At 39.2% G+C, this 25,019-nt stretch overlaps 1 protein-coding gene across 1 annotated transcript in view; it reads right to left on the reverse strand.

Moving 5' to 3' along the window:
* Positions 1–1,530: 1,530 nt before the first annotated feature.
* The window catches only part of TSNARE1 (t-SNARE domain containing 1), a 482,633-nt gene continuing 459,144 nt past the window's right edge, over positions 1,531–25,019 (reverse strand). Inside the window, exon 16 of the mRNA XM_069780153.1 lies at positions 1,531–2,427. The gene's annotated coding sequence lies outside the window, so the exon portion shown is untranslated. The remainder of the gene's footprint in view (positions 2,428–25,019) is intronic.

Here is a 25,019-nt window from a genome sequence, read left to right on the forward strand (position 1 = left end):
ATGATCAGAGGGCTGAAACACCTGTCCTATGAAGAAAGGCTGAGAGAGTTGGGGTTGTTCAGCCTGGAGAAGAGAAGGCTCCAGGGAGACTTTATTGCAGCCTTTCAATATAGAAAGGGAGCTGATAAGAAAGACAGGGAGAGGCTTTTACCAGGGCTTGTAGTGACAGGACAAGAGGCAGCCGTTTCAGAATGAAAGAGGGTAGATTTAGATTGGACATAAGGAACAAATTATTTACAGTGAGGGTGGTGAGGCACTGGAACAGGTTGCCCAGAGAGGCTGTGGATGTCCCATCACTGGAAGTGGTCAAGGTCAGGTTGGATGGAGCTTTGAACAACCTCATCTGGTGAAAGATGTCCCTACCCATAGCCAGGGGGTTAGACTAGATGATCCTTGAAGGTGCCTTCCAACCCAAACCATTCTCTGATTCTATGGTTTAGTATAAATATATTGTTTTATAGCAACCTCATGGAATGGTGTTTTTTTGAAATAACATTTGCTGTTACAACCAAGTGTATATATAATACCCAACAGGCGGAGTGTGTCTATGTTGCCATGTAGAGATTTCGTGCTTGCTCGAAGCCAGGCAGCCTCTATAGTTTCAGTAGAGAAGTACTTCACCTGGGTCATCGGTGCCAAATGCATCTGCTGTGTAAGCTGGCTCATTGGAAGCTCCATCAGGCTGTCTCTGCACTGCATCATACTAATGAGGTAATCACCGAGCTTCTAATGAATGGGATTAGCAAAAGGGCAAGGATTGTTTGTTCTGGATCCCTTGTTCAAATGCAACTCGAAGCTCTCAAAATATTTGCTTGCAATCAGCTATGAGCTGGGTTTGTTTCAGCTCTTACTAACTACATGCAAATAATTTTCATCACTATAGGATTTGCCAAATGTGCTGATAGAGGCAGTCTGCAGTTTGTAGTGGATATAAGTAGGGAGCTCTATTTCAGAAGTAAACTCTCTGTAGCAAGGTAAAGCAGTAGGCATCATAATTTGTAATTTCATGCCAGTACTAATCTTGGTTGGAAAAAAGAGTATCGGTCTATTAATTAGCTTTTCTTAATAGCAACTAATGAATATTTAATATTACATATAATGATCTAGTTACACAGATTTTGTAGGATAGATCTAGAGAAAAACCACCAGAAACACTGACTTTTGTTTCTTCGCTAAACCTAACTGCATTGATTTAAGAACTTTTACAGTTTTGACCCTGAATGAGCTTAAGCAGCTGCAAGATTTCTCTGAGTATTTTCTGTGCTCAACCTTTACTGATGGAAGACTGTGTCAGCTTTTTGGAAAGGAAGCATGTAATTGAAATCAGTGCAGGTGAGAATCTAGTTTAATGTTTGTTATTGTCTTCTAAACCTTCACAGTAACCAAAAATCCATAACATATAGAGGTAGTTGATTTTTTTTTTTTCTGGTGAGAAACATTTTTGTCAAAAGATGCAACTTTTCATGAAGAATAAAAACCATATCATTTTGTGAAATTCTCTTCAATAATTCCTATGACATTTTAATTAAAACCATTTTTGAAATGCTTTATTTACTGGAGGAAAACTGCATTTATAGTACACAACACATTTAAAGAAGAACTTAAATGGCATTTTCAATCATGTTTTCAGCAGAAAATATTGTGGGTGAAAATGGAACAAAATCCCAAATGCTGCTTGCATTGAAACCTATGAAATGAAATCTAATGCAGAATTTGACATTTTTCATGAGATGCTTTGCTTGATTTTTTTAACAGATTAAGTCTTTTCTTTTTTTAAAAAAAAACTGGTAACAATATGTCTTAATGTTTATTTGTCCTGCTCTTTCACTAGTGTTTCTCATAAAAAAATGTGGTGTTCTATGCATACAATGGGATCAAATAAGCATTTAATTGATGTGTTTGTAAGTGGCACATATAACTGTGAAATTGCTTAGCTCAGATCTGGCAGAGCAAATTCTAAAGGAGCAGTGCACAGTATGAGAATCTGAGCTAGATTATTTTTAAAATGTACAAAAACAACAACAAAAACGAATCAGACAAAACATGTTGACTTTCATGGTTTTAAATGAGCAGAACTGGAGATTAGGAGCACATTAAAAACACAAGCAATAAAGATGAATTAACAGCTATGTATCTTAGAACACACTGTATACCAAACCTGGAGGTAAGGAAATAGCATTTCCCAGATACACAGGGGACATAATTAAAATCTGTAACATAAGGCAATGAAGGGGGGAAAAAAAAAAGGAAAAAATATTCACAATTATACTAACACATAGTATAAAACTTAGCTTTTCTTTCATACAGTTAGTGTTTGTTGACTATAGCAGTTTTAATACAACGTGATCAGTAAAGCAGACATTGATGTAGGGCCTGAATGTGAAATGCCTTGAGAATCCATTCCACTTCACAGGGTGATCACAGGTTCTGCAAAAGCAAGAATAACTGATAAGTATTCACAGGATTCCCACAGACTTGCTGATGTAAAGTTGTTACTGATGGAAGGGTGGCTGCTCAAGGTGGTCCCAAAATGCATAGTCAGCAATGAAGTAGACTTCGTCTCAGAAAAGTGTATTTTCACTGATTCCAGTCTAAGGTAATTGTGGAAGTGGAAACAGTGGGGAGACAAAACAAATTTATAAAGAAAATAAGGTGTATAGCCTACTGTAGAAAGCAAAAGAGTAGATTTTGTGTTCTCTTCAATGCCAGCAGTTCCCATAGCAGGAGGATGGTGCACCTAGTTTTAAAAATACACTTTCCTGAAAAGTGGACTAGGTGTTGAAGCCAGAGTGTGACATTGATGTACTTTGCAGGAGAGAATATATCTAAGAAGTATTGGTCTGTTTTCTTTTTTTTCCATACAATTAAGCCAGTAGACACTTTCTCTTGATAGGAAGGACTCAGCATATCATGTGTAGATCTCTACAACATAAAATGTTTACACTACTTAATGTTAATGGAAATAAAGAGGCAATTTTTTGATGAAAGTGCATGTTCCTCTCCAATTACTATAAGAGAAGCCTCTTAGGACAGACATCAGCACCAAGATAGCACCTCCAAGATAGACATCAGCAGCAGAGACATTGGAGGTTAGGCAAACTGTATTTTTGCACTCGCCACCCCACAAAGCAGGCCTGTGTGTTTGTAGCATACACCACTATGAAAACTATAAGCAGGCTTTTGTAGCATTTTTATTTATCCTATCTCTACTTCCTCAGTGAATATTGTTTGTATATATGCTATGTAAAAATATCTGGTTAAATTTGTTATCAGGGCAAAGGAAAGGGATGGAAAAATAGTCTGTTATTATTATTGAACCCATAACTGAGAATTTTTTTTTTTTTTTACTACAGGTGAAAGCCTTAGAAACACTCTGTTTTAATTATGCTTTATTGTAAACCAACAAGGTGTCAAAATAGACCAGAGATCAGACACCGTCCTCCCCCAAAGCTATAAAATACAAACCCACGTACATATCATTCTTTATGCCAATTATTAAAATTGTTTCTAATAAGACATTATTTAGATAATCTTTTGACATCAGATGTTCATTGTGTGCTGTGCTGCGTATAGAAAGCGTAGAAGAGAGTTCCTGCCTTGCATGCACATAAACACCACAAAGAGCTAATAGAAACACTCTTCTTTAATGAGAAACGGTATCCCTCTGAAGATGACATTCATCTCAGCTAATTTAAGGTGTAAGTATCTCCATCTGAGTGTAATGAGTCCCAAGCTCCAGGCTCCTATTACGGTAATTACAGATCTAATCAATACAGCCAACAGATTTTTAGGGTGGGGGTCATTTGAATAAAGTCATCAACTTCAGAATGACCTAAATTTCACTGAGTGTTATTGACTAGCATTAACTACAAAGGGATCTTCAGGATAACTGTCTCAGATGCAGAAATGTACACTGTGGACACCTAAATTTAGCTGCACCAATTCAGTAGTAGAAATCCTTCTAATATCACAAAAGGATTCGCTAGAGTTACTCAGACAAGTGGAAAGGCTCTGGAAAGGGGATGGAAATCACTAATCATATAACCTTATAACACTTTATATAATCATATAACACTTTGGAATCATTCTCACTTTCCTGTTCATTTAATATTTTACAATCTTTTTCAAAAAGGAAAGGCTGCAAGTGGAATTAAAAGAAATCCACCTGAAAAGGAAGGAACATTTCTAGAGGTGCCAGTCAACAATATGTCCACTGCCTGGAGATCATCTAGTCCAACCACCAGCTCAGGTCAGGGTCAGCTGAAACAGGGTGATCAGGGCTGTGTCCAGTTGGACTTGAATAGCTCCAAGGCTGGAGCCTCCACAGCTTCTCTGGACAACCTGTTTGACCACTCTTATAGTAAAAAAAGCGTTTTCTTATGTTTAAACGAATTTCCATATATTTCAGGTTGTGTCCATTGCCTCTTGTCCTGTCAGTGGAAACCACGGAGAAAAGCCTAGTTCCATCTTCTTTGTACCCTCCATCAGGTGTTTATACTGGTGGATAAGATCCTCCTGAACCTTCCCTTCCCCAGGACTGCAGTCCCACCTCTCTCAGCCTCTCCTCACGTCAAATGCTCCCATCCCTTAATCATCTTTGCGGCCCTTTGCTGGACTCACTCCAGTATCTCCATGTCTCTCTTTCGTCCCGGGGAGCCCGGCACCGGACACAGCACACCAGTGATGAGTAGAGGGGAAGGATCACATCCCTCAACCTGCTTGCAACGCTTTGCCTAAACTCTGTGTGTGTGTTAGCATCACAGAACTGCCAACTGGTTGCCTGGATTTCTTAGCACTATCCTCAGTGCAGTCTCATTCATGCCAAGCAAAGGATCGCATGATGCAAATGCAGTCAATCAGTAAACGAGAAATTCAAATCAATCACTAACAGATGCCTGCCTTTAACTAAGCTGGCCGTGCTCCTTTATGATTAGCGTGTGGATGTGTGCATGTATGCATGTGTATGCACATATATATGCATATGTGTGTGTGTGTGTGTGGAGTGAGTGAGAGAGCTTATGTGTAGGCACGCACATGCCTGTGTACAGGAGAGAAAAAAATGCAGTCTAATCAGATCCTGTGGACCTTAGACAGGCTTCTTCTCTGAGGACTAGGATGAAGGGCACCATATGTTTGACATGAAAGCAAACCCTACTACCAGCACAGGCCATTACTCTTGGCAAGCTCTGCACGCTACTGGGGATTATGAATCTTGATTTGCAGGCAGGGAAAATATTCAACATTGCAAAAGCCATTTAAATTAGAAATAGATAATCTACAGACTTGTCTCTTGAGTGTAACAGGAGAGATTCTCCAGACACAATCTAACTAAAAGATATATTGGGCCAACAAACCAACAGACTTAATAAATGTTTCTGGTTTAGCTGAGGATAGAAATGAGTTCTTTTGAGTTACTGAAAACCAGTTTGAGTTCTGTCATACTCTTAGGTTTTGATTAAAGAGGGTTTTTTACTATTTGCTGTAGTAATAGTTATGCTGAGTTTAGCAGTTCTAGTCATCGACTATACAGTCTTGTGTCAGCTACTATACAAATAGAGAACTAAACTACAGTCCCTAGGAAAAAAAAAGAAAAAAAAATTGTTGGGGTTGATCTTTGGGTTTTTTATATCTGGGGAACTTTACCAGTAGAAACCTGGGTGACTTGAGGCTTTGTCAGTCCAAATTTCAGTGAGTCATTTCTATTACCTTCATAGTCAATGAAAGGAAACAGGCATATTTATCTTGTTTTTTCATGCATAGAGAGGGCAAGAAAGGAAAGGGCAAATGAAAAAAGACCCTGCTGCTATCAGCTGCTAAAATTACTCTCCTGTGCAGGTTAACAGACCTCTTTACTGTGAACTGAAAAAAAATGGATGGACAAAGCCTCAAATGTTAGGTCCTCATCTCAATTTTGCCATTTTTGTTTAATTCAGGGATTTCTGGCTACAGAAGCAACCTCTGTAGCCCCCCACTACCAAAACCTTGCCATGCAAACCCAATACAAAGTGGTAGATATACTTTGCTTATCTGTTCAGGATTGAACAGATCACCGGCATTGAGCATCAACATCAAATTTACCCCTGCGTCAGGTAACCTTCCTCTGCAGTTGGGGTGCAATTCATGACTTAACTCATTTGAACTGAATCTCTTCCACCTGTTGTGAGAGATGGAAAGGGTTAATGATTCAAACATTGTGGTAGGGCAAGTTCTGCTTAAAGATGAACCCTGCCTAGCAAGGAAAAGAAGCCGATCAGCACAGGACACCAGCAACACGGCACAGCTCCTTGTTCTGATGTGCTCTTCTGATAGTCTGAGCAGGGCAGCTCATCATGTATGGCCAAAGATCAACCGATGGCCATGTCTGAAGGGAAGGAGAAGTTACTCCCCAAACGACCCCCAAGCCCACAGACCTGTTTCCCAACGGTTCTGAAAGCACAAACCACCCATGACACCAAATTAGCCTAATGAGTTCCAGTGCACGCCCAAAGGAGGGGCAAGAAGATGATGAAAGGACACAAACTGAAGCCCCACATGTGCGGCCACTGGAACTGGACCCCTTGGCTGACTGAACCAACGCTGGACCCAGGACCAGTGAAATCTATCTCTTTCCTTTTCCACAATCCCTATATCTCATCCCTTTAAGACACAAAACCATTGACCAATTCTGGGACTAGGAGTGGATCCAGCCACCCCGGGCTCCTCTCTGAGAAGGAGTCTAGAAAGCAAGAGGGTCTGCTCTGAATCCTGTGACCCAATGGGAGGGATCTCCTTCTTCCCTGAATTGATGTGTATGGTTACCATGGGTTACATGATTTACTGAGGTAGTTTCATGCCGATTCCTGTTGTGAGAAACTCCACTACCTACTGTTATGCCTCCCAAGTTCAGGCTGCTTCTGTCACGAATAAAATGTTTAACTGATCATTTGGTGTCGTTTCACCTTAATTTAGCCCGAGGGAATTCCGAACTCAACAGGACTCCCTGGTCTGTCCAGCCTGGGTCATGACACCTGTGGTGGTGGGGAATGGTCTCTGAGCACCCATGTCTTCCCTTTCTGATAACCTTGATGATGGTTTCAGTCTGGGCCTGATATAATTACTTTATTAGATACAATACTAAGAAAATCTGTGGTGTTTCCTGCCTCTTTGAAGCTGAAGCTAATAAGATACCAGATTAGTCTGAGAACTGCATTACTGACATTGTAAACCTTCCAGACCTAAGTCTTTATCTAGACCTTTGTTCAAAGGTACTATATGATGATGAGGTTTTGTGTTCAGTAAAGCCTGTTTTTTCATCAGAGTTATTCTTTTTTAAATAGTCATTCCCACTAACTTTCTAGGGAAGTAAATGATATCCACATTTCATTATAGAAATGTTAGACATTTCTCTAGTGCACAGCTTCCCACAGCAGAAAAGCTCCTGTTCTTATTCAGTCACACTGGCCATTTCTGCTTATACTGGAATTTTAACATCAGCTTCTTAAAATAGGACGGACCTAATAACACAAGAGTTTTCTGTCAGAAAAAATGAGATAGCAGGGTGATGTTATTCCCCATGCAATATTGCTTCATGTTCACTTAGTCATTTATTTCTCCTGTACATTCTCTTAACTGCATCAATGGGGGCCCAGCAACCACCTTTGATTCAACTTCTCTGAAATAATTTCTTTTTCAGTTTAGAAATATGCCCTGGTAGTAATCCTGATACTTTGGAATTATAGAGGACTTCTGGTCCTGACATCAATGGCTTCTAATTTAGCAGCTGGAGATCATTGGTAATATAGGAGTTTCAGAGGCAAATGTTAATGCAAGTACGTGGGCATCTTTCAGGGACCACTGCAAGTACATAGGTGTATCTGACGGATAGTATGGGTTGATCCTAAAGCAAAACTGAATCAAGAAATGAGATGATACTGGGAACAAAACAAAACCAACAACAACAAATCCCAAGCCCATATTACAGGCACTGTTTGGTGGTTTGAGAAAGATGTCGTCTCTGTAAGCCAGCTCCTTGGGATTCACTACACTAAAAGACATCCCAACCGTTTTCCATCTCATGCTACAAGATTGGCATGTGCCTAGTAGGAATTTACCCCCGTGCATTTCTATGTCTGAGTTCTAAAGATTTGTCTTGGCAATGCATTCCCTATCAGTGTCATAGTATATGGCAAAGTTTTTAAGCAGCATGCAGCTGATAAGGTCAAGTAGACCTATAAAAAAGGTCTGTAGCAGTATCAGAATCAGCACCTAGGAGCCAAAACTGTAGAGTATGACATAATTATGGCAAGAAATATAATAGGTGATATCAAATTCCAGAAATGAATATTGCTAGCTGAACTTGGGGATCATGAGAAAACCCATTTCACAAAGGTGGAACGTCCGGGGCCTGGGAGGTGACACATAATGAATGAGATGGTAAAAGGGGAAGCAGTAATTTTGCCTAACCTCTTAACATGAAATGCTGCTATAGAAGGACTGTGTGTATAAGGATTTTAAAATTATCTGACTGAATATGTGCAACACCAGATAATAACATCGCAAGCTCAACTCTGATTAAATGGCAAGTGAATAGCAAATCTCAGCAGCATTGTCTTATCACATTAACACAAGGGGGAAATCTCCTATTTATGAATTAACTGGCCTCATTTTTTCCCTTATGGCACACTGTGCATGGCAGAGTTGGGTATGATTGAAAAGTCATTACATAGTTCTTTAACATGACAATGTTTAATCCAAGACACAGTTCCTTTTCAGCCTTCACTAACTTCTTATTATTTGAGTCATACAGTTGACATAAGCCCTGAATGCATATTCTGAGGTTGTGTGAGGTGTAAAAATTGGGTTCTGACAAATTCTTTCGGGAAGTCCCCAGGAGCAACCTGAAGCACAAACTTACAAGCTAATGTAATTCACCAAAGACCCAATGACACTTTCCTAGCTTTCTCTCTGGCCAGTTGTTTTGGTCCATAGAGCTTCAACGCCTCCAACCGTTTTTCTATACCTCCTGCTTTTGACCATTAACACTGACCTTACTGCAGATGTTTCACCACCTTATATATGGGTTGTCCCCATGAGTGTTGCTCAAGCCCAGGGTCCACCAAGACACGCACACAGTGCTATGGCAATGCACTGGTGAAAAGGTAGGAAAAATGAAGATGTGTCCAAAGCTGACATATGGAAATAAGTAAACAAGCAATTCCGTTCTCTGAACAAGGTGAGCTTAAAGGAAGAAGTCCTTCATGCTTATACTAAAGCAAGTCAGGAAAGAAAAGGAACCAAAACCACTTAAAAATAAGGCCTTGCTTCTTCTCAAGGTCACAACTCACAGAAGATGTTTCCTCCAAAAAATGCATACGCATTTTCTCTTCATATTATCTTTCTTGTAGAAGCTTTGTCATCCTACTTCTCAAAAAAACATCCCTGTCATTTGGGATTTCTGTCATAACATTCCAGTAACAAACTAAAGAAACATATATGGAACCATCTTCTTCAGAAGAATGAAATGCCGAAGAGTGAGGCTCAAGGTGCAGGAAGGGTTATGACTTCATTTTGTTGCCTTGGAAAAAAAGGTTAAAATTGCCAGCAATGCGTGATCTAAATCTAAGTGACATTAAACAGATGGCACTGAATGACCAAGAAAATAGCATTGGTCTTTCTTCATCCATGAGGTCACTTTGCACTTTAAGCTGCATTAACTTTGCTCAGCTACGAGATGCAGCCTTTTTCTTGCATCTATCTCTTTATTTTTAAAAAACAATTTGGAGAGCTTTGGAAGTGGAGACATTGTTAGGTTAATAGTGAGAAATCCTGTTTCTCATGAGGAGGATGAAGAGGAGAGCATAGCACAGAGGTGCCAGATTTGCTGGCGTTTCAGGACAGGATTTTTCTTGCTGTTGCCACTTGGAACAAAAAGGTGAATGATTTTGTTCATCCTTTTGCAAGTGGTATGGTTGTCAGGTAAAAGCTGCTAGCAGAGAACAGCAGGGACAGTGTTTCCACCGCACCTCTTTAATCAGACTTCTACAGTAATGGAGGCAATTTGAAGATGTTATCTTAAAAGATAGAGGCACCACCATTTACAGGGCCTGTTTTCCTCCCTCTTACCTCACCTTCAGAGTGCTCCAAGGCAATCTGAACATTCACCTTTATTTTTTTTCTTTTTAACTTGCTTTAACCCCTGTGTCCTCAGGTGCAAGTTAACATTTGAGGCAGACAGTACACATCTCCAGTCCCCAAACTTCATGGACAAGTAACTAGAGTCTCACGTGCCTTGAAACAGGCCACATCTCTTTTGGTCCGTGCAGTCACTGCCTATCTTCCCCTAGAAAGACAGGGCTCCCAGACTCACATTTGGCAACTCATGTTGTGTGGAGGGAGGAAGGAGAGAGAAAATCCACTTTATGAATATGCTGAATAATTCTGGGAAGCACTCAGGATAACACCAAAATGAGAGACAAAAAACACTGGCCAGATAAGACATCATGTGCTGGAGACTAATAGAGATTCCACAGCAGACCTGACGAGTCATCAGTTTGCACCAACGTGGCAAATCATATGTTCCCTTGGGAACAGGCAGAATTACTGGCATTTGACTTTCAGCTTGGATTAACTATCAGGAAGGAAAACGCTGACTCGGATTAAAATATATCTGGTTGCAGGAAAAGACAATTTCGAGGAAATGGATGCTTAAACACTAGCGTATGTAGCCAAGGCTGCCTAGTGTGCAAATCACTCAGTATCCATTCAGCATCTCATTACTATTTCACCGTCCCTGAGAATCTGCCAAAAGCCATGGGGAAATACCAGACTTTCACCTTGCAGCAGCATTTAACTACAGAGCAAGCAAATCAGAGCTATAAAAGGTGACAGAAACCCTTAAATTCTCATTCATGTGTTAGTGGAAATAGAGCTGATAAACCCTAAAAAAGCCCACAGAAGACACACAACACGATTAGCATTAAACTCCCACTATTTCAGCTAAGGGAGCAGGAACTGTATGTTCCATGTTTTGTTTAAAGGTAACTGGTGGAAGGATAACATGGTTTGTGCAGAACTAGAGAAAATGAGAGTTGAAAAGCTCACCTGTCAGGACGGAAAAACACAACAGGAGACTGCATACATTGCATAGCAGTGTTACTGTCTTATACGCTGATGGATATTTCAGTGCAGCAGCCCTGCATATTTAAATGCAGTATGTACCTACCTCAGATTTTTTTTTTTTCTTTTTTTTTCTTTTAAAAAGACTATTTAACTATGAAGGGAACAGACCTGTCCTGAATGAGGACAGAGATGGAATGGATAAAACTCCTAGTACTAGAATTAGAACTGCAACTTATAATGTTTTCATTAAGAACAGCATTTGAAATAAATTGCTGCACAGCGAACTAATTAAAAAAGAACTAATAAATTCTATAGGTGTAAATATAATGCATTTTTTGTATCCATCTGAGCACTAGCTGTTATTAAATCTGGGTGATGCTGTTTTTACATATATATGTTCAAGTTATCCATACAGATGGTGCCAGGGCTGAAGCACTGAATGGAAGTTTGCTTAACGTGGTTGCTTCACTTACACTCCGGCAATAAGTACTAGATTAATGCAAAACCTAATCCCATCAGAAAGGAGATATTTTAGTAGACACCAGGGAGACTAAAGCAGTTGGTCCCTGCATTAGAGTAAAGGCTTGTGGCAAGAAAACGCAGATATGTCAGGGAATTCACTCTGATATTTGCAGATAACCTTGATTGATAGGTCTTTTGGATACCTTCTCACTTGGTTCTTAGCTGGCTGTTCATAAACGAGGGTAAGAATAACTGAGTTGACTTTCCCTTTGATCTCTCCCACCATCCTTCTAGTGTAGGTGAGTGAAATATTCTGTTTAGTGCAGGTTTGTCCCTTTTTTTACTGCCCCAGACAAGTAAAGAGGGAGCACCACAGACGATTAAATTGTTTTCATCCAAATACAAATGCTCCAGATAACACAAGTCACCCTCATTTCCCTTTAGAGAGTAGAGAGATACAAGCAATTCTGGAGGACAGTCCAGCTCACCTTTAACTAATCTATTAAATAGCTCAGAAAAATTGCCATTTAACATGTCTATACATTAGCCTGAAAGGGAGCATTGGGTGACTAGTTCAGGTTTAGTTGTCTAGATTTCATTGAAATTAATTCCACCCTGCTTGTTTCATGTTTTACTTCTGAAATAAATATCTTTGTATTATCCTACTCTGTTCACAAGTTTTAATGGTTTGCCTTCTGTATGTTCTCTATGAATAGATCTTCAGTGACCAGATATAGACTAATGTTGCAACCACTAGTATAAGAAAAAAGCCTATCTTCATCTATCTTCATAAAAATGTGCCCTGGAAGTGATAACGTCTGCTTTTTCTTTTTTTTTCTTTTTTTTTTTTAATGTACGCACAAAGTGTTCCCATTTTCATATGAAGACCAGATTACAAAGTGTTCCCATTTTCATATGAAGACCAGATTATCCTAATTATTAATTTCCTTGGGCAGTATTATTGGAAATATGCATAAGTATTAACTCTCATGCTAGATCCTACTGACAGCCATCTAATGAAAGCCTCATAATCTCTTTAGTTACTGCATGGATACGACTTCCATTGTGTTTTCCCCATAATGTTCTTCATACAGAGGAAAGCAATCCTCTCCCCTAATAAGTATGTTCTCCTACAATCCTCACAAAAAAAAAAGAAAAAATAAAATAAAATCCACAGATTGACGGGAAGAATAGAAAAATATTTCAAAGAAAGATCTCTGAGTTACTAAGCAAACGATGGTATCAGATGTCCCTGAGCAGGAAATAATCAGAGACCTGGAGAGTGCCTGAGGGAATATCCTATGATGTACATCATCTGTTACTCCTTTTCCCTAGGTGTCTGTTTATGGGTGCTCCTGGAGGCAGTAAATGGGTGAAACATTTCTTTTGTTCCAGCAAGTGTGGCTGTCCTTATACCCTCAAAATCAGCTCGGTCTGATTTATCAGGGTGCTGCATCTATTCGACTCCTCTCTGTTTATTATCACTATCTATCGTGAACAGCATCACTAAAGGGATTATGTAGACTTCCAGAAGTGTCTTCATTTTCTTTTGAAAAGAAACAGAAGTTTGTTGGGGAGGGAAGATAATCATGGGTAGTCACTGAAGAGCCAGTTATATGTTACATATTCTGCATTGTGCATCTGTTTCCATTTATGTGAATGGAAATTATTAAGATTTTACTTACTCTTTAGTATGTAGTGTTATAATGGATTAACAGACAAAAGAGGGGAGATGAAGTATTTAAGGGCTCCAGGAGACACAGAGAGAACTTTTGGGTATCAAAAAAGCCTTTTTATGGTTAAAGTCTGTTAAACAAAAGCCAGAGGAAGAAAAAAGGGATATCCATTTATGTGTTTTTAACAGGTCTTGGATATCACAGTGACTGAGGCCTTTGACACGCTTAACATAAAAGTGAAAAATTAGTCTAGACAAAATACAAAAGAGTAAATTGTAGGGAATTACTATGAATCCATTGAATGGAAGGAGATTTTTGAGTTATCTTTATGTCTCTCAAATTATTTGAAAAGTAGAATAATTGTGATAGTTACTGCACAGTCTTCTCCATCTGGCACAGCCGAGATCTCCCAGTCAATAACAATTAGCAATTAATTTTGGCACTGCCCACTGCCTTTTTCAGAATGATGTTACTGGACATCATATTTAGTGTGACTGAGCAGAAGCCTACACATCCTCATACACACCAAGCAGGAGATCCTCTTGCCTCAGATACTGAAATTTACCCTTGACAAGAATGACAGTGGCATTGAAAAAAACAAGCAAGCAAGCAAAGAAATAATAAATCTGTAATAGTTATAGCCTCTTCTCTGCTTTGTTCTTGACCTGCAGCTGGGAGAATCAGAATAATCTCAAATTACACTTTGCTCAGTCTCTTTTCAGAGGTCTTTTGCCTTCAACACACCGGATTCCTACTCGTTTGGAGGCAGTAGGTTTCTGCAGCATGACATCCCAGTCCATCAGTTTAAGTGACATCTAAAAGCTCACAATTCCTCTGGCTTTCTCCCCGCTTAATAATGCTATATTGTAGCTGCATCTTGAAATAAACAACTCCTTCCTCCTCTGTAACAGATGGTGCTGTGTAACCCAGAGTACAAGCATATCTGTAGCAGCGGTAATGAAGTAGGAAAGCTGGGCAGACTGGGATGGGAGGGATCATGCACACTCAGGACACCACTTTGCCTGTTATTCCCAACAGCGAAGATGAAGGAGATGTGAATCATTATGAGAAGGATGGGAACACTCAGGGATACATGTCAGGCTGTATTTTAGACCAGCTTCATCTTCTCTTTTTTCTTTGGTGAGGAACAGTAAATATTTAAGGGGAAACTGTGATGCTACTTAAAAAGCACTTACCTAATTAAACCTCAAATGCAGAAATCTCTGTTCACTCAGAGATGCACTCTATGATGCTCAGCACCTAAGGCTGTACCTCAGCCATATGGCACTTTAATAGATACTAGCGGAGGGAGCCCTTTCTGTATTTTAACAGATGGGTGCCTGCTAGATACTGGGGTTGGAGCAGAGGGGAGAATGGAAGAAAATTAAAGGAAAGAGAATCAAGAAAGAAAGACGAAGTTCAAAGGATTGAATTCTTATTGAACTCTTCCATTTCTGCTCAAAAGAGCTGAAGGTCTTGTTTCGTTCCTAGAAAGAATTTCTGTTGTTTCCAAACCCTTGGACTCAGACTCACCGATCCCAACCTTTTCACACCAGAGTTACTATGTGAGGGGTTGTCCTTACGGCAGAAATACCACTACTGATTTCAGTTTTCTAGCCTATCCAATAGTTGCATGAGTTTAGGAGTAGGATTCACGTTTTCATACTGTTCCTTCTGCTGCATCTTCCCCCTCCAGGGTCATGCTCACAGTGTATATTACAACCTCAGCAAGTTTGGGCAGTATCAAAAAAATGGCTAGAAGACCTCAGAAGAGAATGTCAGTTCCAGAGCATGTTGCAGGGGAAACACGGTAAATATAAATTGCAAGTAAAGAGTCAGAAAAGAGAGGCTTATTTGAAAATAAGACATTTCTTGGAATATCTAGCTGTCAGAGAGGTCGTGATCTGGTAAGACTGCAGTTTTAATTGCAGGTAATGCATGCCCAAAATAAGACTAACAGTCAGAGGCACTGTAGGGCTAAAGTAATATGGTTCAGTTTACATTATGATTGCTACATGGTTTCATGTTTTCCAAATTTGTTTGGATGGCTGCTGTTTCCTCTTCTGGAGCAACTGTCAAGGATCTCAGATAATCATGGCTTTGGTGCCTGAGCCAAAATGGTACGTGATACCTGTCACACCTTCCTATCTTTGCCTTACAGTACGTCCATAAATTTCTTTCCCACTTCACAGGGTAAGTTTAATTTGTCTCAAAAAGGCCTGTGGGAACTTGGTAGCAATCTTTTCTCTTCCAGGGATTGATAGGGACCTCGTTCCGGCGCAACGTGAAAGCACAGCATGCGGAGCCACTGGGTTTTGCACTGAACAGAGGAGATTTGGAATTAGAAGCAGTGCGGCTGCACCATTCAACGTGGCACTACAGATAATTTGCTCTGCTAACATTACTGTACCGATTCTGGGACTGTATCACCCAGGGTTATGTATCTACAGCAGGTCAGATATCCTTGCTGCAAGGATACACAACATGCAAAGTATGCTATATGTGCTCTTGATAAAATACAGTGTGTGCTACCTTGTTCTGTAGAAACTGTGAACCCAAAAGATTTATTAGATATTTACATAATCAGTGATTTTTTTACTATTTGTTCCAACTGTGTGCCATAAAAAACAACGTCCTGTGAACGTATTCTCAGAGCATTAATTCCTTTATTGAGAAACTCTCTTGTTATTTTAATCCTTCATCTGAATTCCTTAGGAAGATTATAATTAATGTACATTTTTTCCATTATTGTTCATTACTCTGTGCAATAGTTCAGTATTTTCAAAAGGCAAAGCTGGATGTTTCCAACAAAACGCAACTTTCATGTTGGATTCTACTGAATTTTAACTCCAAGAAATAATAAATGGAAATGTATTAATATGTTTCTGTTTATTTCAAATTTTATTTCCCAAACTATCTGTAGATCTAAGTCAGACGTGAATGCCTGTGTGGGCACATTAGATCTACTCCTGGCTGTCACCTTGCAAGTCTTTTAATGGGCCCAGTAGGTCATGCTAGATATGTTATCAAATTATATCCTTAGATCATTATCAATTCTTATATTAAGATTGCCTTTTACCCAACGCTTTGAGGACTTTTGACTGGAGCTACCTGGTTTACTTTTTTTTGTTTTGTTTTATTTTATTTATTTGTGTCGGTGACTAATCTAGAGTTTCTTTCCCAAACATTTATGATTTTCTGTCAGACTTATTTACAACACTAGCTTCTGAAAGGGGTAGCATTAGTACGTAATAACACATCTGACTACTATTTTCTGCCTTCCTTCACCTCACCCTGGATTCATTACTTCACCTGAGATCAGACTTTGCTAATAGCTGGGAAAATCACTGCGTTCTCCAGATAAAAGAAAATATTGAAATATAACATGCTCTTTGCCGCTTCCAAAATTTTCCAAATAATTGATGCTATAAAGGCAGAGATTACGCTGTGAATTTGCCCAATGACACAAGCTGCACTCTTCTTTCAGTCATTTCCATACGTGGGATTTTGTTCTTATGCTCCTACATGGAAAGCAACGGCAGAGAGGTATGTCCCTGATTGCCCTACCTTGCCAATCCTGTTTTGATTAGGTTGCACTCAATAATTGAGAAGAAATTATCATGGATCAACCATACACAGGGTAGGATATCCCTAAGTCCAGCATGGGGATGATGCAGCCAATAACACAGTTTCAGCAATGCATTTGGGGTTTTTTGCAAGATTCTTTTCATGGATCTTTTTTAGCTGGTCCAACATTATGCACACTGAAAGGAAGAAGCATTTCCAACCTGAGAGACAGAAAGCAGCTGTGATGAACCCTCTGTTAGAAACGGGAAAGCAAGCTTTATTGCGGGAAGCGTTGTACCAGCTTTGTGAGGTTGATTGTAATACTGCTGTAAATACAAAGGGTCTGGTTCTCACACTAGAAACATTATACGCTTAATGTAATTCAGTTTATTGCCCCAACGCACTGCAAGAATGGTGTAAAATGGCATTAAAGTTAATGAGAATCAGGCCTAGGGATTCTAATATTTGCTTTCTACTGTACTTGAAATTACTTCTGTTGTTTTATAGCAATGTTTAAAAGTCAGTACAGAGACATTATAAATAAAAAATCCTGGGTCACATCCATCCATCTATCCATCCATCCAAGAGATATGCAATGCAGCAGTTGTTACAGAGTCTAAGCCTTGACTGAATTACAAGTAGGATTAATTTGGCCTTTTAAATTTAGATGTTGATACAGTACTTTCTCTAAATTCATGTCTTTCAATCATTTTGAATCACCAACACTTTATTCAAAGGCAAAAGTTTTCATGAGCCTCTTTTTACATTTCTTCTGTGAGTAAAAAAACCAATCAAGGATAACAATGATAAACCTAAATAATGTAACATGAATATGTTTCAAAATGCTGACAGAAAATATTTGCCCTTGCATGGAAGAAATGCTTGGTGAAAACAGAAACAGAGATTTCCTTTACCTTCAGCTGTAATAACCTTTTTAATGACTTGTGAACCATCTGATTGTTTGTAATGAAAACTCCCTGTTTCTGCTTATGTAAGGACTTTATTTATTATTATGGTAGTATCTGGCTTTCTGTCTCCAAAATTGGTTGGAACTCAAAGGAAAGTATTAAAAAAGAAATCCCAAATTTTTGATATTTCATCATTTCAACAGTTACATTGTAACAAATACCCAGATCTCTCAGGTACTCTCAGAGCTGTATTTCATAGAAGTATTATACTTCTATAAGGCTGGAGAGAAAAATAACAGAAATCCAATAATAATACAAATGCATTGAGACCATCCTGCTCTTTGTAGGAGTGAAAGTCTGTGTGATTACAAAAGAGTAATTGCAACGCATGCAGATACTCTTTGCATCTATCATTGCATTTTCTTACTAAAAATGAACATTTTTACATAGACCAAAACAAAACTACTTCAAGTATATTTACTACCTTACATGTTTTGAAGGCAAAGGGCAGCAAATAAACCCTCAATTAATCAAGGCGTTTGGAATATTTCTTGACAAATCTGTGCAAAGTTTAGTGTTACCTGCCCTGAAAACCACATAAGACAACAGAGTAACGTTCAAATGACATTGTGAAGGAAATGTACTAATCTTTACATATACCTATATATATTCTTACTTTTTGTAAAATTCATAGATATTTAAGGTCGGTGACTATATGGTATAAAAATCCTGTTGAAGCAAAATTTTGTAACATGGACCATTAATTTGGGATTACTGTAAATGTTAGAATATATGTCACATGAAAATCTCTGCACAGCTCAGTGACAAAATTATATGCTCCAGGCTTGAGGCATCTTCAATATAGTGGAAAAAAGACACATAGCAATCCCAACAGGAAAGAAAAGACCATATTCAAAATATAGGCCAACCTCCAAAATAAAGTCCAGAAAAACCATACAAAGTCTGTAATATAAGCTCTTACATAAGAATGGAATAGACCTTTTGGAAACCCAAGAAATTCTGATTCTTTACTCATACAGTTTGAAACATTCAAAATACACCTAAATATAGTTATTTAAACTTGGCTAATTTTTTGGATAGGCATTACAGAGAATGTTTAAGAAAGAACTTGAAGAAGAAAGAGGAAATCGACTTCCCTTTCTTTCCCCATCTGGGGATCAAAACAGCAGAAATTCTTTCCTGATGCTAATGTGCACTTCATGCCTTGAAACACAAAGGTTGACAATTACAATTTCTATTTAGAAGCTGGTGTAATTTGCTCCCCTCCAGTATATGCTAATCAACTCTGGAAATGCATAACAAGTTTGTGTAACTTGGTAGCTTCTCATCTTTCAAACCTCACAATCAAGAGGACAGAATTCCTAGTAGTGCCATACTTTTGCTTGATACTTTTCTCTTTTTTTAAAGCACTGCCAGTGGAAGATCTAAATTTCCTTTGCAGAACCTGTTTCTAAACCAAATAGAGGGATTTCCAAACCCTGTAAAACCACACATCTTAAAAAAAAAAAAAAAAAAAGAAGACAGTTTGCTGAAGCAAATTATCCCTTGAAGAATTCACAACCACATGGGCTACTCTCACCAACATCATCAGAGCATCACACTTCAACATATTCATGAAATGTTATACAAAAGTTAAATATTCCTTCACCAGCACATCCATCTCCTTCTGCCATATGTTATTTCCCTCCTCATATTTGCATTTTAAAGCCTTCTACTGTGTTGCCTTCATATCATATTTGAGTAAGAGACCTCAGAAGAGACAGCTTGAAGAGAAACATCTGTCAGGGTCTCTTGTGTAACATGCTAGAAGTGGCTTTGTGGAGTTGACAGTTCATTTGGAGTTGAAAGGCATGTTTTTGCTACTTTTACTCACTTTCCTGCACTGCTCCATGAAGCCTTGATACCCCATTTATTTTTTTAGACCATGGACACTAAATATGTACTATGTTCTACCATTTATACAAGTTATGTCTGAACATAAATGAAAAATCACGGGTCTTAATGGTTGGAGGGAAGTTGGGCTATTGCCTTATCTCTGAGGAATATAACTCCCTATCTACTACTCCTATTTTAGGGATGGGATGGGGTCATGGTTTAATCCTGGCCAGCAACTAAGCACGACGCAGCTGCTCACTCACTTCCCACCACCCAGTGGGATGGGGAAGAGAATCAGAAAGAAAAGGTAAAACTCATGGGTTGAGATAAGAACAGTTTAATAGAACAGAAAGGAAGAAACTAATAAGGATAATAATAACAATAATAAAATGACAATAATAATAATAAAAGGATTGGAAGATACAAAACAAGTGATGCACAATGCAATTGCTCACCACTCGCCAACTGATGCCCAATTAGTTCCGAAGCAGCAATCCCCCCCCAGGCCAACTCCCCCTGAGTTTTTACACTAGACATGACATCACATGGTATGGAATACCCCATTGGCCACTTTGGGTCAGCTGTCTTGGCTGTGTCCCCTCCCAACTTCTTGTGCCCCTCCAGCCTCCTTGCTGGCTGGGCATGAGAAGCTGAAAAATCCTTGACTTAGTCTAAACATTACTTGGCAACAACTGAAAACATCAGGGTGTTATCAACATGCTTCTCATTCTGAATCAAAGACATAACACTATAGTAGCTACTAGGAAGAAAATTAACTCTGTCCCAGCTGAAACCAGGACAGATGGGCTACCAAATGCAGAAGGACCTCATGGACTCTGGAGTGACAAACTTGAAACTGGAGAGTCCGCGTCTCACTTAAGTGTTTTACAATAGGGAACACTTACAGTGATAGAAAAGCTTTAGTGATGTTCTGCCAAGAGTTACTGTCCGCAAAATTGATCTAGAATCATAGAATATCTCAAGTTGGAAGGGACCCATAAGGGTCATTGAGTCCAACTCCCTGCTTCTCACAAGACTACCTAAGACTAAACCATATGACTAAGAGCATCATCCAGACATTCCTTGAACTCTGACAGGCTCGGTGCTGTGACCACTTCCCTGCGGAGCCTGTTCCAGGGACCGACCACCCTCTCAGTGAAGAACCTTTTCCTAATGTCCAGTCTGAACTTCCCCTGACACTGCTTCATAACAATTCCCCATGTCCTCTTTAAGGTCACCAGAGAGAGAAGATCAGCACCTCCTCCTCCGCTGCCCCCCTTGAGGAAGTTGTAGACTGCGATGAGGTCACCCCTCAGCCTTCTCTTCTCCAAGCTGAACAAACCCAGTGACCTCAGCCACTCCTCCTAAGTCTTGCCCTCAAGGACTTTCACCATCTTGGTCACCCTCCTCTGGACACACTCTAATAGTTCAATGTCCTTCTTATATTGAGGCATCCAATACACTTTCTTACACTGAGGCACTTTTTAGTATGAGGGTGGTGAGACACTGGAACAGGTTGCCCAGGGAAGTTGTGGATGCTCCCTCCTTGGAAGTGTTTGAGGCCAAGTTGGATGGGGCTTTGAGCAACCTCATCTACTGGAAGACGTCCCTATCCATGCTAGCGGACTTGGAACTAGATGATCTTTAAAGGTCCCTTCCAACGCAAACCATTCTATAATTCTATGTTTCTATGAAAACTGCACACAGTACTCGAGGTGGGGCCACACCAGTGCCGTGTAGAGTGGGACAACCACCTCCCTTGACCAGTTAGCAATGCTGTGCTTGATGCACCCCAGGACCCAGTTGACCCTTTTTGCCACCACTAGGGCACACTCTGGACTCATATTCAACTTGCCATTGGGCAACAGGCACACCGTGCATGCCATTACAGTCCTTTCCAGCTAATAATTTAAGCTATGCATGAGAAAGTAGAGCTGAGGACGGTAATGTCAAATCCATACGGGGGCAGAAATTCCCGGATGAAAAGTGAGGATGAAGAGCTGGAGGAACTAACTCTTAAACTTTTTGAAATAGATGTCAAGTCCACATTCCTCAATGCCTTATTCCAAGGATGTAAGTGCCTGAAAACCTCTATCATCCTACCGGAAAACCTCCAAAATCCTGCTGGATGAAGATGTGATGTGACTCTCAGGGTCTCCTTGAGGGTGTTTCTGCTTTTAAAATAAGTGCAAATTGTGGGATGCTTTCCTCTTCATAAAACATTTGGAAGGAGGAGAGAACAGAGTGTGTGTTTTATTTTCTCTTCTAGCAGTTTCTTGTTACATATAAAGTCATTAAGACTGATTAAGTGATAACGTTACACATTTTAATAATTTAATTAGAAACCTGAGAAAGTATGGGAAATGTATAATCTATATAATTTGGGTCCCAATTCATCCAGTTCTGCTGCTGTTATTGTTTTGTGTAGCTTCATCATAGCAGACTGTATGGTCTGTGTGACCTCTACCTTGGCACAGAGTGGTCAAGACTAACTTTGAATTCCACTCCATTTGTGAGAATAAATGAAAACACATTGGATTTTAATATTAAATCCCTCTGATAATAGGCTGGATTTGGATTTGGTTTGTATTCAGAGAAAGAAGCCATGTTTTTCAAAATGACAAATAAGAAAAAGGAAAAAAAACCCAAACATTAATTACAGCTTGAAATGAAATTGAAATTGTTTGGGATAAGTTGTTCAAATTCCCTTTTGACTATTGAATCAATGAACTTGTAAAAATCTGGAAAATGTTGTGTTACAAAACTGATATCTTTTTTATTCCTGTTCTGGTAGCTGAAGGTACAGTGATCAGCCTTAGTGGAGTACAGGACAGGGATCTGTCGTGTGTTTTGTTGTAAAAGCAGCACAGAAGTTCGGCTTGTAATTCCAGCTCTTTAAAAAAGGACTTGGGTTTATTGTGTCTGCAGCATCATTCTGTCCTTTTGATGCCAAATACTAACTAGCTGCAAAGTTCATTAAAAAACAATATCCTATCATGAGTGGTTACATCAACACCCAAGCTGAAACTAGTCAGCAATGGGACTAGTTTTTGATATTTTTTTTTTTTTACAGCAAAACCAAAACCAGACAGGAATTCAGTCAGATGAATATTTCATCACCTGGTTTACTCCTCCACTTTGAACACAAAATGTTGCTTAAGCAGGACTAGAAGGCAGCCAGCCACCTACAGAACTTCCCCAGGCAGAAATCATATGTATTTTTTGAAGTTAAACAGAAATAGGACAGTGACATTTTTTTCCGTTTTGTTCCCTTAATTGCCAGACAAAGTGCAATTTTCTGTTCTGTTCTATCAACCAGATGCCCTTGTCATCCACCATCATACTACAGTAATGGAACTTGACGTCCTCTTTGTTGTTTCTCACTGCATTTGTGTGACTCACTGCGCAAAATAAAAATGTACTAAGAATAGCAGAGGTTTTGTTAATGGCAAAGCTATGAAATTCCCTTCATCTAATTGCTTTCAGATTCTTTTTTCAGTGCTAAGGCTCTTGAAGTTGTCTTGATATGCTATGACCATTCAGCCATGAAGTTATGTACCAGCAAACACATCAATTTCAGTAGAAATCCTGCTAGGGTAAAGTTTTCGAAAGTACTTTGGCACCTAAAGGAGTAAGTACAGACCTATGCAAAGATATGAAGGCTGCAGAATTGCTTTTGAATACTTTATTTTACACAGTTGAAAAGCTGTCCAGAAATGACAAATGGCCACAAATTACTCTGGAGCATTACAAATCAGCTGAAGTTGTGGTCCTAAGCACTTGAGGCATTGGAGCATAACAAAAGGTTAAGAGGAAAGGAAGTACCTGTGCCATTGGTTACTGCCGTTGAAGCTAAACTACACAGGTAGGTATAAGTAGGAGAAATGCCTATCATTTGTTTAGAATTAAGAAAGATAATCAGCCATTCCTTGACTGCTTGACAAATCTACATCAGTAAAGACCTCACAACAACATTTACTTGTGAGGCCAGTCCAAGACTGAGAGAGTAATTTTACTTAGTAAGATATGACAAAGAGAAGAGAGAAGAGAAGAGAAGAGGAGAGGAGAGGAGAGGAGAGGAGAGGAGAGGAGAGGAGAGAAGAGAAGAGAAGAGAAGAGAAGAGAAGAGAAGAGAAGAGAAGAGAAGAGAAGAGAAAACAGAATAGGTCAGTAGGAAGGGACCTACAGTGATCATCTAGCCCAACTGATACGTGTCCTCTTAAAGTTCAGATCACTTTTCCTCTTTACACGAAAGCAAGTGCACAAATGTCAAAACAAGGACAACAAATACCAAAGCAAGACTGAGGGACTGACTCATGGGAAAAAATGAAAAGTGTAATGTCTTTAATTTTCCCAAGTGATTTTGGAATGTGGTAAGAATTTGCAACAATAGGCGAATGTAAAATTAGAGGTGGCAGGTCGATCATTTAGAGCACAAAACAGAATGAGGTCAAGAGACATGTGGTGATGGAATGACTGGTAAGAGGAAAACAGTCTCCCAAACAAGAGAAAAAGTTTATTATGCAAATTCAATGGCACAGTAATGCACTTAAAAGCATGTAAAATAATCACATTTTACCAAAGTTAATTTATAACTGAGAATTAATTCAGAATTGTATAGAAATACAGAGTAAGAATACATTTTATTATGTTGAAAAGCTGTATTAAAAATGACTGATGAATCCCACACTGTATGCCTATATCTGGACCGTGAAACCCACTGCCCTGTAATGCCATTCAGGTCTTAGCAGAGCAATTGGCTAGAAGTGTAGATAATAATGTTATTCACCTTAATGCAAAAACATTCAAAAGAAATTTGAAAGGATATCACACCTTCAGTGATAGTTTTAAAACCCAACTTTGGGAATTAGAGATTAGTATGAAATGATAATTTGGTCAGGGTGGGGGAGGAAGTATTTTCATCTTATATTTAGAGTAGCCTGCATTTTATTCTGAATATCTGCATCACAGCTCAGTGACGCTCTTCTCCTGTGTTTCCAGTCTAACTCAAGCCGAGAAGGTTATAGGCTGAAGAGTAAGAATACAAGTTGACATGTAAATCGATAATGTTCTAGAAGAGGGGAGAGGTGAAAAATCCTGCAGCAAGACACATTTATAACAAAACTAGACAAATCACTTCACAATAGCACCTCAGTCAGACAGGAGCCTCTCTCTGCAGCATCATATGGAATGACTGTACTGTGGCAGCGCGATGGCCTTATAGATGATTTTCCACCTTCCTGTCTTGTGAAGTTTGTATACATTCTTATTTTAAAGGATTTTTTTTTCTATCATTTACCCTTACATGTTGCTCTCATAAGATTTTATGCAGTCCTGAGCGAGTCAGACATTACACAGCCTTTTCTACTCTGAAATGCTGCTCAACCCAGAAAGGGAGTCACAGTGTAAGGAA

The sequence above is a fragment of the Haliaeetus albicilla genome, chromosome 3 (assembly GCF_947461875.1).
Source record: "Haliaeetus albicilla chromosome 3, bHalAlb1.1, whole genome shotgun sequence".
Taxonomy (NCBI): domain Eukaryota; kingdom Metazoa; phylum Chordata; class Aves; order Accipitriformes; family Accipitridae; genus Haliaeetus; species Haliaeetus albicilla.